The sequence below is a fragment of the Pipistrellus kuhlii genome, unplaced genomic scaffold (genome assembly GCF_014108245.1).
Source record: "Pipistrellus kuhlii isolate mPipKuh1 unplaced genomic scaffold, mPipKuh1.p scaffold_m20_p_19, whole genome shotgun sequence".
Taxonomy (NCBI): domain Eukaryota; kingdom Metazoa; phylum Chordata; class Mammalia; order Chiroptera; family Vespertilionidae; genus Pipistrellus; species Pipistrellus kuhlii.
Window position 1 is genome coordinate 12,556,837 of NW_023425504.1, and position 15,550 is coordinate 12,572,386.

A 15,550-nucleotide genomic window follows, 5' to 3' on the forward strand; every position below is an offset into this window, starting at 1 on the left:
CCCTTTCATGACAAGACAACCTATTCCTTCAGAATATACAAGAGAATCTTTCCAGTCTGGTACAATATAATCACAGGAGTCATTATCTGTAGAGAGGAAGGCATATAGACATTCTTTAAATTGTTGTCAGCTGAGTCCTAGGCAACTGGCAGAGCTGCGTCTGGGATACACATTCCCCAAGAAGGCAGAAAGTGTTATTTAGTACTGGTTTTTACCTTTGTCCAGATGTCAGAGATTTGTGACTTTGATATGTAAATCAAGTCAAGCACCAGGCCTACTTAAGAATGCAAATAAGCTCCTCTGATCCTAAGTTTTGGTGATACTTCCTGGTATTTGGGGATATAAAATAAAATGAGCTGTGTGGGCTCACGGTCCTCTCCCTCCATCAGGGTGGCAGCATCTCACCTGGCTCCCAGCTTTATAAATCTATCTCTGCGTCCTCTTTCTATTTTTCTTTCTTTTATTTCTCAATCCCTGGCAGCCTCCACTTAGAACCGGTTTGTTCATCTCTCTTTCCATGCTGGATGCAGAAAAGGGAGATCCCCACCATATCTTCCCCCCCCTCCACTCTGGCCCCCGCAACTATCTTGCCACTTTTTTCACATAATGTAACCTAATCAATGAAGAATTTGTCCTATCATATTCATATGACTTGCCCACAGTTCAGTGGAGGTTCTTATGCCAGGTATATACATCATGAGATGGAAACTTGGAAATGATCTTAGAATTCTGCCAAACACAACCATATAATATTTCATTCTATCATTGTACCATGAATTATATAATAAACTAGAGGCCCAGTGCACAAAATTTGTGCACAAAGGATGTGTACCTCAGCCTGGCCTGCACCCTCTCCAATCTGGGACCCCTCGATGGATGTCCAACTGCCCGTTTAAGCCTGATCCCAGTAGGACATCCCTCTCACAATCCAGGACTGCTGGCTCCCAACTGATCACCTGCCTGCTTTCCTGATTGCCTCTAACCACTTCTGCCTGCCAGCCTGATCACCCCCTAACCACTCCCCTGCCAGCCTGATTGATGTCTAACTGCTCCCCTGTCAGCCTGTTTGCCTCTAACTGCCCTCCCCTGCAGGCCTAGTTCCCCCTAACTGCCATCCCCTGCAGGCCTGGTTTCCTCCCCGCAACTGCCCTTCCTTGTAGGCTTGGTCACCCCCAATTTCCCTCCTCTGCTGGCCTGGTCACCCCTAACTGCTCTCCCTTGCAGGCTTGATCATCCCCAACTGCCCTTCCTTACAGGCCTGGTCCCTCCCAACTGCCCTCTCCTGCTAACCATCTTGTGGTGGCCATCTTGTGTCCACATGGGGGGCAGGATCTTTGACCACATGGGGGGCAGCCATCTTGTGTGTTGGAGTGATGGTCACTCTGCATACTACTCTTTTATTAGATAGGATAGAGGCCTGGTGCATGAGTGGGGGCCAGCTGGTTTGCCCTGAAGGGTGTGCCAGATCAGGGTGGGGGTTCCCTTAGGGCATGGGATGGCCTGGGTGAGGGGCCTTCTGCTCTTCTCCTTCTCTTGGGTTATTTCCAAGTTCATTTTAGTGGAACCAGCTAAAGTAGTTTCTGAAAGATATAATTGCAAGAAACTGTAGGCTTTCTACAGGGAAAACCCAGACTTTAGTTGACTGTGCTCAACAACCAGGGACCTCACTTACAAACCTCCAGGAAGGACAAATACTGAGGAACTGATGTGCCCATTCCAGATGGGTGTAACAGAGCAAAAAAACTTGAGTTTTCCACCATTTAAAGAGTTTCCTGGTTTGTTTGTGTGTGTTTTTCTATTCAGAAAGTTTAAAGGAATCTTGCCTACCATATAATGAGTCAAATCTTCTGAGACTCCCCCTTAGAAAAAGTGAATCTACTGTTTCTAGGGAACTCCTTGACTGTAAGACTGTAATGTGTGTGAGTGTGGAAATGCAAAGTCTACTCAAGCAGACCTTGAATTGCCATCAATTTCTTTCAAGTGATAGGAGTTTAATTGGTTGTGTAATGAAGATGTCTAGGTGTTTAACATAGGCTGCTCTCAGGGGAGAGCTATTTATACTATCTTTGCAGCCCACCAGAAAGGGTGTCAACTCACTGCAAGAAGGACTAAGCTAACGGCAGCTGTCAGGTTGTCTCTGACTCACCTGAAGAGAATCAATCAGGCTATAAATCTTTTTGAAGAAACCTGCATGATGGGTAAGATTTGAGAAGTGTGCTCAGAGCATTCTGCCAAGAGTGAGGCTCTGTATATAGCCCTGAAAAACTTTTGTTAATCTTTCCTTTTCCTTTTCTTGTGGCTCATTCTGTTCCTCCAAACATTTCATCTCTCTTTCTTTAGTCCCATATCTCAAAAAGAAAGCAATGCTTTTATCTAAGGAAAACACTTCCACTAACTCCCATATCAGCCATCCTCCTGTGATATCTTTGTATGAATTAGCCAATCCCTCCCACATTTCCAGGGTCTCTCTCTCCACAGGCCCCCATCCTCTTCACAAACCATCCTTTCGGGCCCCTGGGTCCATAAGTTGATAAGACTATCTCACCTTCCAGAATTCCACTTACACACATCTTTTTATATCTTTGAAATCTGGCTTCTACTCCCACCATTCTACAAAAAGTATTACTTAGGGGAAGTCTTGAATGTAGCCTGAACACCAAATATAATGACCTTTTTCTTCATGCTCATTCTCTTGACCTCTCTCTGTTGTTGTTGTTTTATTAATGGCCACCAATTCTGTCATCAGAGCTATGTTATTAAAATAAATCTATGTCATTATTCTAGTGCTCAAAAATCTTCAGTGGCTCCCTAATATCTGCTAAATAAAAGCCAAAGTGCTTAGCCTGGTATTCCAGGGCTTGGTCCTCCTTACTAGCCTCCCTTCCCATTTCTCACTCACCTTTTACACTGTCCTAAACCATTTCATACTTTTAGTATACATTATGACCACTCCTATTTATTTATTTATTTATTTATTTATTTATTTATTTATTTATTTTATTGTGATAAGAGCACTCAACATGAGATATACCTTCAACAAAATTTTCAGTTTGAGGGAGATCTCCTGAGTTTATTCATCTTGATTAACTGAAATGAAACTATGCAGTTTGATTAGTAACTCTATATTTCCCACCCCTAACCAACATTCCATTCTTTGATTCTATGAATTTGACTCCTAAGTTACCTTATACAAGTGGAGTCATGCAGCATTTGTCTATGACTGGCTTTTTTCACTTAGCATAAATGAACCTCCAGGTTCATCCATATTGTCACATATTGCAGAATTTCCTTCTTTTTGAAAGGCTGAATGGCATTTCACTTATGTATATATCACATTATCTTTAGCCATTCATCTGTCAATAGACATTAAGTTGTTTTCACTTCTTGGCTATTGTGAATAGTGCTGCAGTGAAGATGAGGATGCAGATATCTCTTCAAGATCCTGATTTCAATTATTTTAAATAAATACACAAAGGTGAAATTGCTGGACAATATGTTAATGCTATTTTTAATTTTTTAATGAAACTCCATAATGTTTTCCATAGTGGCTGCACCATTTTGCAGTCCTATCAACAGTGCACAACATCTCCACATCCTCACCATCACTTAACTTTTTTTTATAATAGTCATCCTGACATTACAACTGTTTTTGCCTCAACAATATTTCTCACACTATTCCCTCCATTTACAATTCCCTTTCTCATATTTTATATTTCTAACTCAAATTTAATAAATATTTTTCAATCACATATTTTGTGCCAGAGCCAGATATCACTTCCTTTGTGAGGTTTTCTCTGGTCCTACAGATACTGTATTCCCAGTCTTTTTTTATTTATTTATTTTTTGTATTTTCCTTGAGGGCTTCAAATTCTAAAAAGGTTTTAAAGGTTGTTTTAGCCCTCTATTAACCCATAAGGACAGAGACCATATATTTTTATCTCTGCAGTATTTAGCATAATGCTTTTCTAATAATATACATGCAATAATTTTCTGCCAATTGAATTCACACCATGCAATTAATAATGATTCCCACTGCCCTAGATGGGTAGCTCAGTTGGTTAGTCATCCCCACATGCCAGTGTTGCAGTATCAATCCCCAGTCAGAGCACATTACAAGAATCAACCAACTGTCTCCCTCTCTCTCTCTCTCTCTCTCTCTCTCTCTCTCTCTCTCTCTCTCTCTCTCCCTCTGGAAAAAAAAATAATGATTCCTATTACAGAATCCTTGATCTCCCCCCAAGTTCAGCAGCATAAATGTGCTCCTTATAACCCCTCTGCTGGGTAACAACCATATGCCAGCAGTACCAAAAGGGCATGCTATTTCAAAAAATGAAGCATCACCAAAGCTTCAGGAATTATCAGTGCCAGAGTCAGCAATACCATATGCCAAAAAATACAAAAACCAAAGGTATGAATGCAGCATAATGTAAGGAATGATAGAAGTAAATAGGTTTTCTGAAAATGTGTGGTCTAGATTTTCTTTTCTAAATCCAAGCCCAGCACTAGCATAATTCTCACAAAGATTTTGAGGCTCCAGAAAATCCTTAGTCTGAGGCCCTTGTGTTTGGGGCAGCAGTCAGTCATCTAACTGAAAACAAAAATCTGCCAAAAGGTGGATGCTTAGTGAGATGAAAAGGCTGAAACATCAGAAACACTTCTGTTTCACAGAAATAACACTAATTTGCTAAAAAGGGAAGTGGGCTTTGAAGAAGAAAAAATAATGCCACCAAACTGTAGATAACAAACAGCTCTTTTACCCTGGAGTTGAAAGCAAGTGAAATGAACAGCCAGGGTACCTCAAAGGCTAAGGAGCATGTTTGGGGTCTGATGTTGTTATTATCTTAAGGTGATAACTAATTTTGTCTTCTCATTTATGATGGTTAAAAATTAATAAGAATAACGTTTCTTGGAAACATCATGGGTTTGGGGCATTTTAATCATAGCTCAAATTCTAACTGCAAGCTTATTAATTGTTCCTTGAGCCAGCCCTCTAAGTCTTGATTTTTCTAAACTGTAAAATAAGGGTACTCATACCTACTTCGTAGTGTGGTTGGAATATTAATGATAATAACAACAGAATTTACTAGGTGGAAGACGCTCTAAGGTTACTTCACATTTATTATTATCTCATATGTATTATCACACAAACTTCTAAATTAAATTCTATTCACACCCCACTTTACAGAGGAAGAAACCAAAATGGAATAATGAAATAATTTATTAAAGGTCATTCAGCTAGTGAATGACACAGCTATGACTGAAACCCAAACCTGGATGTGCCATTATTCATTTCCATAGTTAGCCTTGCTAGAGAAGGTCTTCAAAAGTAATCATAACTTGTCCAGCTGCCATAGTTCAGTGGTTGAACATTGACCTATGAACCCAGAGGTTATGGTTTGATTCCAGGTCAGAGCACATGCCTGAGTTATGGACTTGATCCCCAGTGTGGAGCATGCAGGAGGCAGCTGATCAATGATTCTCTCTCATCATTGATGTTTCTATCTCTCTCTCCTTCTCCCTTCCACTCTGAAATCAATAAAAAATAAAATAAAAAACAGCAAAACTATTTTCTAGAAAAAGTAGTCATTCCTTGAGTTCTTATTGGGAGGGTGGCACAAGTAAGTGTAGTACTCAGAACCTCCCATAACCACATCAAAATCACAGAACAACCATAATTCAGAATTGCTGAAATCTAGATAAATAGATGTCTTATTACAGTGGTTCTCAACCTTTCTAATGCTGCGATTCATTAATACAGTTCCTCATGTTGTGGTGACCCCCAACAATAAAATTATTTTTGTTGCTACTTCATAACTGTAATTCTGCTACTGTTATTAATCGTAATATAAATATCTGTGTTTTCCAATATCTGTGTCTTAGGCTCTACAGCAGCAGTTCTCAATCTGTGGGTCCTAAGACTTATCCTACCTAATGAAATTGTAATATGCAAATTAACCATCACTCTACTGCACCCACAAGCCAAGCCCACCAGCCACACCCATCAGCCCATCAAAACTAGTACATCAAAACTAGTATTCAAATTAACCCCAACCAAGATGGCTGCCACCACAGAGAGCAGGAGAAAGGCTTGGGTTTCCCTGGCAATGGAGGAAGCCAAGCTTTCCACACACCCTGGCTAGCCCAGGCCTCCACTCAAGGCTATAAAGTTTCAATTATAGAAGATAAATATATCCCAGATACCAGAGCCTCCGTTTGGGAAGCCAGAGGGCATGGGTGGCCTGCAAACTACCACAGGTCCCTCGCCCAGGCTGCCCCATGTCCCAAGGGAACTCCCACCCTGATCCAGGACAACCTTCAGGGCAAACCAGCTGGCCTCTATCCTATCTAATAAAAGAGTAATATGCAGATTGACCATCACTCCAACACACAAGATGGCTGTCCCCATGTGGTCAAAGATCCTGCCCCCATGTGGACACAAGAAGGCCACCACAAGATGGTCAGCAGGGGAGAGCAGTTAGGAGTGACCAGGCCCCAGAGGAGGGAAGTTGGGGGCAAACAGGCTGGCAGGGCAGCAGTTAGACATCAATCAGGCTGACATGGGAGTGGTTAAGGTGATCAGGCTGGCAGGCAGAAGTGGTTAGGGGAAATCAGGAAGGCAGGGAGGTGAGCAGTTGGGAGCCAGCAGTCCTGGATTGTGAGAGGGATCTCAGATTGGAGAGAGTGCAGGCTGGGCTGAGGGACCCCTCCTCATGCACGAATTTTGTGCACCAGGACTCTAGTATTGTAATAACTATACATGGTGTCAGATGGGTACTAAATTTATAGGGGTAATCACTTCATAAGTTATATGTGTCTAATCATTGGGCTGTGCACCTAAAATTAATATAGTGTTGGTAGGGTTGTATGTCAATTATAATATAAAATTTAAAAATAACAAATTGATGTTTGTGGGATTAAAAAAATAGTTATACCTTATTCCCAAGGCTGGAAGTGGGGCAGTTGTCAGCCTATTCTTTACTCTCTCTGTTGCTACCAGAACATTGTTCTTTTGCCATATCTCTAATAGGGGTGTCGAACTCAATCAGAGAAGGGGCCAAAATCTAAAATCCAGCCTAAATTGCGGGCCGAATGGTTTACTGAACAGTCATAAACTGTCATTGTGATGGAAACGCAGCGGAGTGCAGTGATGACAGCGCGGTGCGGGCCACATTGCAAGGCCTGGCGGGACGGATTTGGCCCGCAGGCCTTGTGTTTGACACATGTGCTCTAGAATCTTGTGTTATCCTATTCCCAGCTGTCTTGCTATAGCTAGCAAAAATTTTGGTCATTATGCCATGAACTTTGCTTTTTCAAGGCCACTGGCTATGTCTTTTCCAATAACTCAATAACAGTAGAAATAATAGTAGTAGTAGAAATAATAATCTTACCTAATAAAAGAGAAAATGCAAATTAACCATCAATCCACTACACCCACAGCCAACCAGAGTGCGTATGCAAATTAACCCAACAAAGATGGAGGTTAATTTGCATATACAGACATGGAGTGATGTGAAGACTGCTATGAGGGGAAGAAGGGTGGTGGAGGGAGTTACTGGAGTGGTGCTCCCGATAGAAGCAAAAACTTGCTGGCTCCGGGAGCAGGGACAGCCAGCTCCCGGGTGGCAGGGGAGCAAGGTCATGTTGCTCCCAGACAGCTGGGGAGTGGGGACTTGCTGGCCCCCCAGGCGGCTGGGAATGAAGCCAGAGGAAGGAAGGCCTATTCTTGCGGGAATGTTGTGCAATATTCCTCTAGTAATAATAATAATAACTCACTTTTATTGACAGATTATTATATGCCAGGCACTGCACTAAGCATTTCATGTACATAAGCTTCCTCAGTCTTCACAACAACCCTGTGGGGTGGGCAAGACAATGTATGTAGTCCTTGGCACAGAGTAAGCTCAATCAATAATTGCCAGTTCTTATTATGAATATTATTTCTCAGAAGGTCTGCAAAATATAAATCTTTCATAGAAGGGATGGAAAATCTTCTATATACTAAGAGCAACTGTTCTAAAGGATGAAAATTAGTTTCTGAAAATATTTAACTAGGTGGTTATTGTTTTTTTACTTTTTTATTGATTTCAGAGAGGAAGGGAGAGGGAGAGAAAGACAGAAACTTCAATGATGAGAGAGAATCATTGATTGGCTGCCTCCTGCACGCCCCCTGTTGGGGATCAAGCCCACAACCCAGGCATGTGCCCTTGACTGGAATCAAACCTGGGACCCTTCAGGCCACAGGCTGGTGCTCTATCCACTGAGCGAAACCACCTAGGGCTTAATTAAGTTTTATGGGCAAGAGAGATAAGAACTCCCACTCACTTGTTTTTTACAATAGAAGGTAAAACTGATAAATAAAAGTTAATAAAGAAAAATTTTCTTCCACTTTGTGTCTAAAGGGAAAGAGAATCCAAAGGAAAGAAGTAACTCAAAGAAAGGAGAACTTGAATTAGATGGGAGGCAGAACAGAGAGGAGAGAGTTCTAGATGTGAGCAACTCTGTAAAGTTTAGAGGATCTTTCCCTTTCCCTTTATTGAAATTTCAAGAAGTCCATAGTCTCTCTGAAGCCCATCTCTGGCACTCAGCAAGCTTGACCAACCCAAGATCAGCAACCCCACACCTTCACTAACTTCCTCTCAAACTTAATCTCAGTCAGCCCAAAGGTGGTGCAGACTCCATCACTTGTCCCATTGCTACCATCTACCCAATGCCTCCCCCTTGAAAATTAGGTCTCTGTGCAAAGTATCTCTCCCTCTCAAAGGCCATATCAGGACACTGTTCTGCCTTTTAACATCCAGAGGTCTCTTGAATTCACACAACATTCATATTAGACTCTACTTGAAGAAATTGTGTATGGATGTGGTTCAATATGGGGGAGAACGATAAGAACTCAAAAAATTGCTTCTTCAATTCATACTAAATTAAGTCCATGGTCCCATGCAAATGATAAATCTAAGATTCTTATCTTTGCACTATGGTATATAATAAAAGTAGCTTCTCTTACTTATTCATGATCTTTCTCTATGTCAGTACAAATAGAATTATTTTTCCCTGACAACCTCTATTTTCAATTCAAGGCTTTGGCACACCAATCTATTTTGCTTCTCTGAGAAAGCCTAATACTATGATACATTATAAGACTTTTAGGGACTCTAAACACTAGAATTCAAGTGTTCTTGCAACCTACTGAGAATGAAAACACATGGATATTTATCACCAGTATATGTAAAATGAATATTAGCAATCAGAAGTTCAAGGTCATAAACTGTTACATAGGAAGCCATTGCCTTAATACATTGTGCCTGTGCAATATTCATGATAAAAGGTAAAAAAAAAAATTAAATTAAATCTCTATATCAGTCAGAAGGGGCATCTGCTGGGCCAGTAATTTTTTGGAATGAATGAAATTTGACACCTGTCACAAGGACTATTCCCTGTTAGGCCTTTTAAATTAGAAAAAAGTTAATTATATCAATGGAAAAAAATATCCTTGGGTGAGGATTAGCCAAAAAATAATAAAATAAAATATGAATGGGGGGAAAGGGAAAAAAAAAGAAAAAGTTAATTTTTTATGTCTGGTTATAATGACTTGATCAAGGTTTCTTGTGAAATCTTATTAGAAGGCAAATATCTAATTGTTGGCATGACAGAGATTACCAGAGTGTATTCTACAGTGGTGTTGGTCTGCCTAAACTGAAAGATGAGCAAATGTGGTGGTTGGTAATGAAGAGTAGTGAATCGACAGTAAAGAGCTTAGAGAGTTGGCATTAATCAAGCACACATTACCATAGCTTATTCTTTGGATCTAAAGAATGTTAAAAATTAGCATTTTGGAGTTTTCAAACTTTAGGCATGATGCATACCAATCTTATTTAAACTATTTCAGGGTATTATTTTGTTTTGCAACACATTAATTTAATAATTGAGATTAAAAATTATAAGTATTGCTTCCATTTGCAAAATTACAGGAATATTGGGACACTGCTCCAGATGATGTGGTTCCCATGGCCCATCAGCTTGCAACCAATGTTGGCACATTCTTCATTTGCCTACCCCCTTGCCAGCTGTTCAGTTGGCTACTACATTCAACTTTGGCCTTGTGTTTACAACATACATGAATGGGCCTCCCTTCAATGGTTTTGTTAATAGTTTTCAGCATCTGCTCACTTTCAAGCATCTAGTACTAAATCCAGAGAGGTGCTGGCATACGGCTGCATTGTTCTACTTGTAGAAAATGAAAAACACAGGAATGTGCCCTCAACTACTGAACTTTAAAATTCCAAACACTGCTGACTTAAAACAAACAAAAAACTCAAAGAGCTCCTTTTGTTTGAATGTGTGTGTGTGTGTGTGTGTGTGTGTGTGTGTGCCCGCGCGTGCGCACGCGCTTGTTTGTGTGTCCACACACATTTATTTTAAATACATAGAAAAGATTTGAAAGTATTTATTGTACATCAAATACACATCAATATGTTCTTGGTTACCCATGAGGACTGGTAATAGCAGTGAAGATGTGAGGAACTTTCTATACTATCTAAGTCTTGTTTGAGAAAATTTAAAATTACACATCTTTTTATTATTAAAAACAAAAAAATTAAAATATGTACCTAAGCATAGAAAAAGTTGATAAGGGCTCACATCTATGTGTTTAGAATTGTTACCTCTGGAGGATAAGATTAAAGAGGACTTTTGCTTCTACAGATTATATATTTTTAAGTGTTAAATTATTTTATTATGGGCATGTTTTCTCTTTTATATGAAAATCTGTGGCATTTTAAAATTAAACTTTTATATTACATTAAGAATAACATAGTTACAAAAAAGTTTTCTAGATCTCATGAATTGTGTTAATGTCTATAACTTGAAAGTACTCATTTGGTACTCCCATGTTCTAGTGATAAGATTTTTAAGTCTAACAATTTGCATTTTGTCTTCCTATCATCTTGAAGGATTTAGGAATATAGAGAAATCACTATCACTATCACTATTGCTGTCACCATGGCCCATGTTCCTCTTATCTCTTTCATGGATTACTATAATATTTTTCTGTTATGGTTAAATGTGTCCCCAAAAATACATGTTAAAATCCTAACCCCAGTACTTCAGAATGTGACCTTAGTTGAAAATAGAGTCATTGCAAATATAATTAGATAAGTGCAGATGAAGTCATGAACACTGAAGTAAGATGAACACTTAATCCAATGTAACTGGTCCTTAGATGAAGAGAAAGACACAGAGGAGATGGCCATGTGAAGAAAGAGACAAAGAGAAAGCCATGAAAACAGAGGCGCAGATTGAAGTGTTGCAGCTGCAAAGCCAAGGAATTCCAAGAATCAATAGTCACCAGTAGGAGCTAGGAAGAGGCCAGGAAAGATTCTACACAGAGGCTGGAAGGAGCATAGCACTGCTGATACTTTGATTTCGTAACTTTAGTTTCTGGTTCTTTAAAATAATAAATTTTTATTGCTTTAAATTACCCAATGTGTGGCATTTGTTATGGTCCTAGGAAACTAATATACCTTGAAACTGGCTTCTACCCTTGACGACCCACTGTCTAATTTCAACACAACAGCCAGAATGATCCTGTTAAAACATTGAGTCAGATTGTGTCTCTTATTTGTTCAAAACCCTGTGATAGCTCCATTTTTCATTCAGAGTGAAAGCCTTACAAAGATCTGTAAGTCCTTCTAAAATCCAGTGCCCTTTTATTAACCTGGTCCCTTCTATTACTCTTCCCCTCACACAAACTACTTCAGCCACACTGGCCTACTTTACCGGCCCTCAAACTTCCACACGGATTTCCATCATGTATTTTAACTCAGTGTTCTAGGTTGTAATATGAGCATGTGCCAAGTGCAAATTCCTGATGGCTTGCTTGCCCTTAAGCTAAATGTGGCCCATATGCAGTTTTTTGCTCACTTACTTATAAACTTTACGTAAACAGATGCATATAGAATGTAATTGGGGGTAAGCATTAGCATAGTATTACAGGCTACTTATTTGTAAAGGCCATTAAGTTTAATGGTTTAATAAATAAGACTTAAAGTCCAACAGACCTAAGTTAAGTGATCAAATCACTTAAATGTAAAAAAATAATAATTTAAAAAATGACCTATCTGATTTTAATGTTTAAAAATCACATCTTGGCCCACCAACTGTGGTGGCTCAGTGGACTGAAAGTCAATCATCCCATGGACCAGGAGGTCTGGGTTCGATTCCCAGTTGGGGCACATGCCAAGGTTGCAGGCTTGATCCCCAGTAGATAGTGTGCAGGAGGCAGCCAATCAATAATTCTCTATCATCACTGATATTTCTATCTCTCTCTCTGCCTCTCCCGTCCTCTCTGAAATCAATAAAAATATATTTTACATAAATAAATAAATAAATAAATAAATAAATAAATACCACCCCCTGCAGTATGGAGGTTCCTCAAAAAATTAAAAATGAAACTGTCTTATGACCCACCAATTCCACTTCTGGTTATATACCAAAAAAAAACCCAAAACACTAAATTCAAAATAATATATGCATTGCAGCATTATTTATAATAGCCAATATTTAGAAGCAACCCAAGTGCATTGCAGCATTATTTATAATAGCCAACATTTAGAAGCAACCCAAGTGCCCAACAATAGATAAATAAAGAGGAAGTGGTACATTTATACAATGGAATATTACTTGGTCATAAAAATAATGAAATCTCACTATTTGCAACAGTATGGATGGAACTAGAGAGTATTATAAGTAATAGAGGCCTGGTGCATGGGAGGTGGGGGCTCCCTTAACCTGGCCTGCATCCTCTCCAACACAGGACCCCTTGGGGAATGTCCGACTGCCTCTCACAATCTGGGACTGCTGGCTCGTAACCACACTACTACCTGCCTGCCTGATCACCCCTAACTGCTCCCCTACTGGCCTGATCACCCCTAACTGCTCCCCTACCAGCCTGATTGCCCCTAACTATTCCCCTGCTGGCCTGATTGCTCCTAGCCATCTCTGCCTCACCTCACACCAGGGATCCAAGATTCTCTTCTCTGCCTGGTCGCAGGCACCCCAGGACCTGGGCTTCCCCCCTCTGGCCAGCCACAGGCACCCAGGACCCTGGCTGGCTTCACCTGGGCTGGCCACAGCCACAGGGGACCATGAGTGAGCGCCCCCCCCCTCCCCGAGCCACAGCCGCAGGCACTGGTGCCCAGGACTGAAGGGTGGGTGACTTGTCCCTCTCCCAGGCCACAGCCTGGCTGGTCCCCATTCCTCTCTCGAGAGCTTATTTGTGCCTGGCTGGTCCCCATTCCTCCCTCCCCAGTATTGAGTGTCTCAGCCATTATGGAGTGATGGGTGAGGGCATGATGTCCATTTGCTCTTTATTACTTAGGATAATGAAAGAATTAAGAAGTACAAATTGGTAGTTACAAAATAGTCATGGGATTGTAAAGTACAGCATAGAAAATATCTATATATATCTATATATCTATATATCTATATATCTATATATCTATATATCTATATATCTATATATCTATATCGATATCGATATAGACATATAGATATAGATATAGATATAGATATAGATATAGATATAGATATAGATATAGATATAGATATAGATATAGATATAGATATAGATATATAAAAGCCTAAGTAACTGTTATGACCCGTCAACCGAACAACCGGTCAACTGGTCACTATAATAACACACTGACCCCCAGGGTGCAGACGCTCAATGTAGGAGCTGCCCCCTGGTGGTCAGTGTGCTCCCACAGCCAACCTCCCATGGCCAGCCAACCTCTCATGGCTGACCAGTCGGCCCTGAGGTGGACTGGGTGAGATGGCCCCCAATCAGCCCCAATCACCAGCCAGACTAAAGGATGCCACCCATGCATGAATTCGTGCACTGGGCCTCTAGTAGTCAATAATATTGTAATAACTAATATATGGTGCCTGATAAGTACTGGAAATATCAGGAGGAACACTTTGTAAAGTAAGCGATTGTCTAACCAATATGTTATATATCTGAATCTAATCCTATATAACAAAGAGCTAATATGCTAATTATACCAGATGGCAGAATGACCTTCCAGAACAATCAGTGGGTGGAGGTGGGGCTGCAAGGCAGCTGGGGCTGCGAGGGTTGTCAGGGCCAAGGCAGCCAGAGCTGCGAGGATCTACTCTTGCACGAATTTTGTGTATCGGGCCTCTAGTACAATATAATCTTGAATGTAAACTATAATTGAAAAATAAATTATTTTTAAAATCACCCCCTGAGCCTCTGTTCCCTTACCTACAAAGTGGAAAAGTAACAATGTTAACCACACTATTAAATCCAATGATGAATGCAAAGTGTTTGCAACATAGTATGCATTCAGCAAATATCAGCTATAATTATTAATCAGTGAAATTTAAAAGAAGTTTAAATATGAGTATTGAGATACCAAGAGTAATTCTTTTGAGGTATACCCCAGAATAAACTAGCTTGGCATTTGAGTATACATATAGTTCTTTAGTGCAAGTTTGGGCTATAAAACTTAAAATTCACACCAAACATTTATGGAACCCTAGGATTTCACTAAATACTGATGGGAAACGATGCTGTTTGTATAGGTTTCTCTCACTGCTGACAATCTCCATCTCCATGCCTCAACAATGTATTGATCATAGCCACAGTGAATTGGAACAATCTTGGGTCTGGCAAAGAGTTTGCTTCATGGCCAAAGATCTGCCAGCAAACACTGACACCCCAAAACACATCCTCAAATAAACTCAGATCCTACCTTCCTCCCACACACCCCAATATCAAGATTAATTTGGCTTTCAAACATGGATAAAATCCTTTACTTTTTTCTCAAAACTATCAAACACAAAATAAAACTCTTCATCTATAAAAATAAAAACTGGTCTCATAACTCCGAAAGGAAGGTGATATATCTAGGACAGGACCACTGACTGACAGGGTAGGTCTGACAATTCCACCTCTGTGGAAGTCTGAGGAAATTGTAGGGAGAACCTACAGAACTTCAAAAGGGTTTCTACTACTACCTAGGACAATGAGGTAGAATTAAAAGCAGAGAAAATCCAATCTTTTGAAAGCCATATGTACACAACAGTTGATCCACAGCTTATTATTCTAAAAGTAGAGTAAGTAGATATAAAATAAATTAAAATTATACTGGTGTTTTAAAAGAAGGATGCAAGTTTATTTGAAGACTTTTTTTTTAAGATTTCAAAAACGTTATAATATTTTCAGAACTTTGTATGGTCTTTGATAAGAGTGCGCCCTCTAGTGACTATAGCAACAACTTACAAATAAACAGGTACCTTAAATCTAATACACTAACTTGAGTAATTTCAACTTTTCCTGAAAAGTTGAAAAAAAGAAAACCCAGCAAACTCACCTCAAGGTTTGAAGTCCCTTTCAGAGAAGATCTTTTAGTGTCTTCCCGTGTTTGTTTTATATATAACTAGAGATCCAGTGCATGAAATTTGTGCATTCAGGTCCCTCAGCCCAGCCTGTGCCCTCTCACAGTCCGGGAGCTCTCATGGGGTGTCTGAC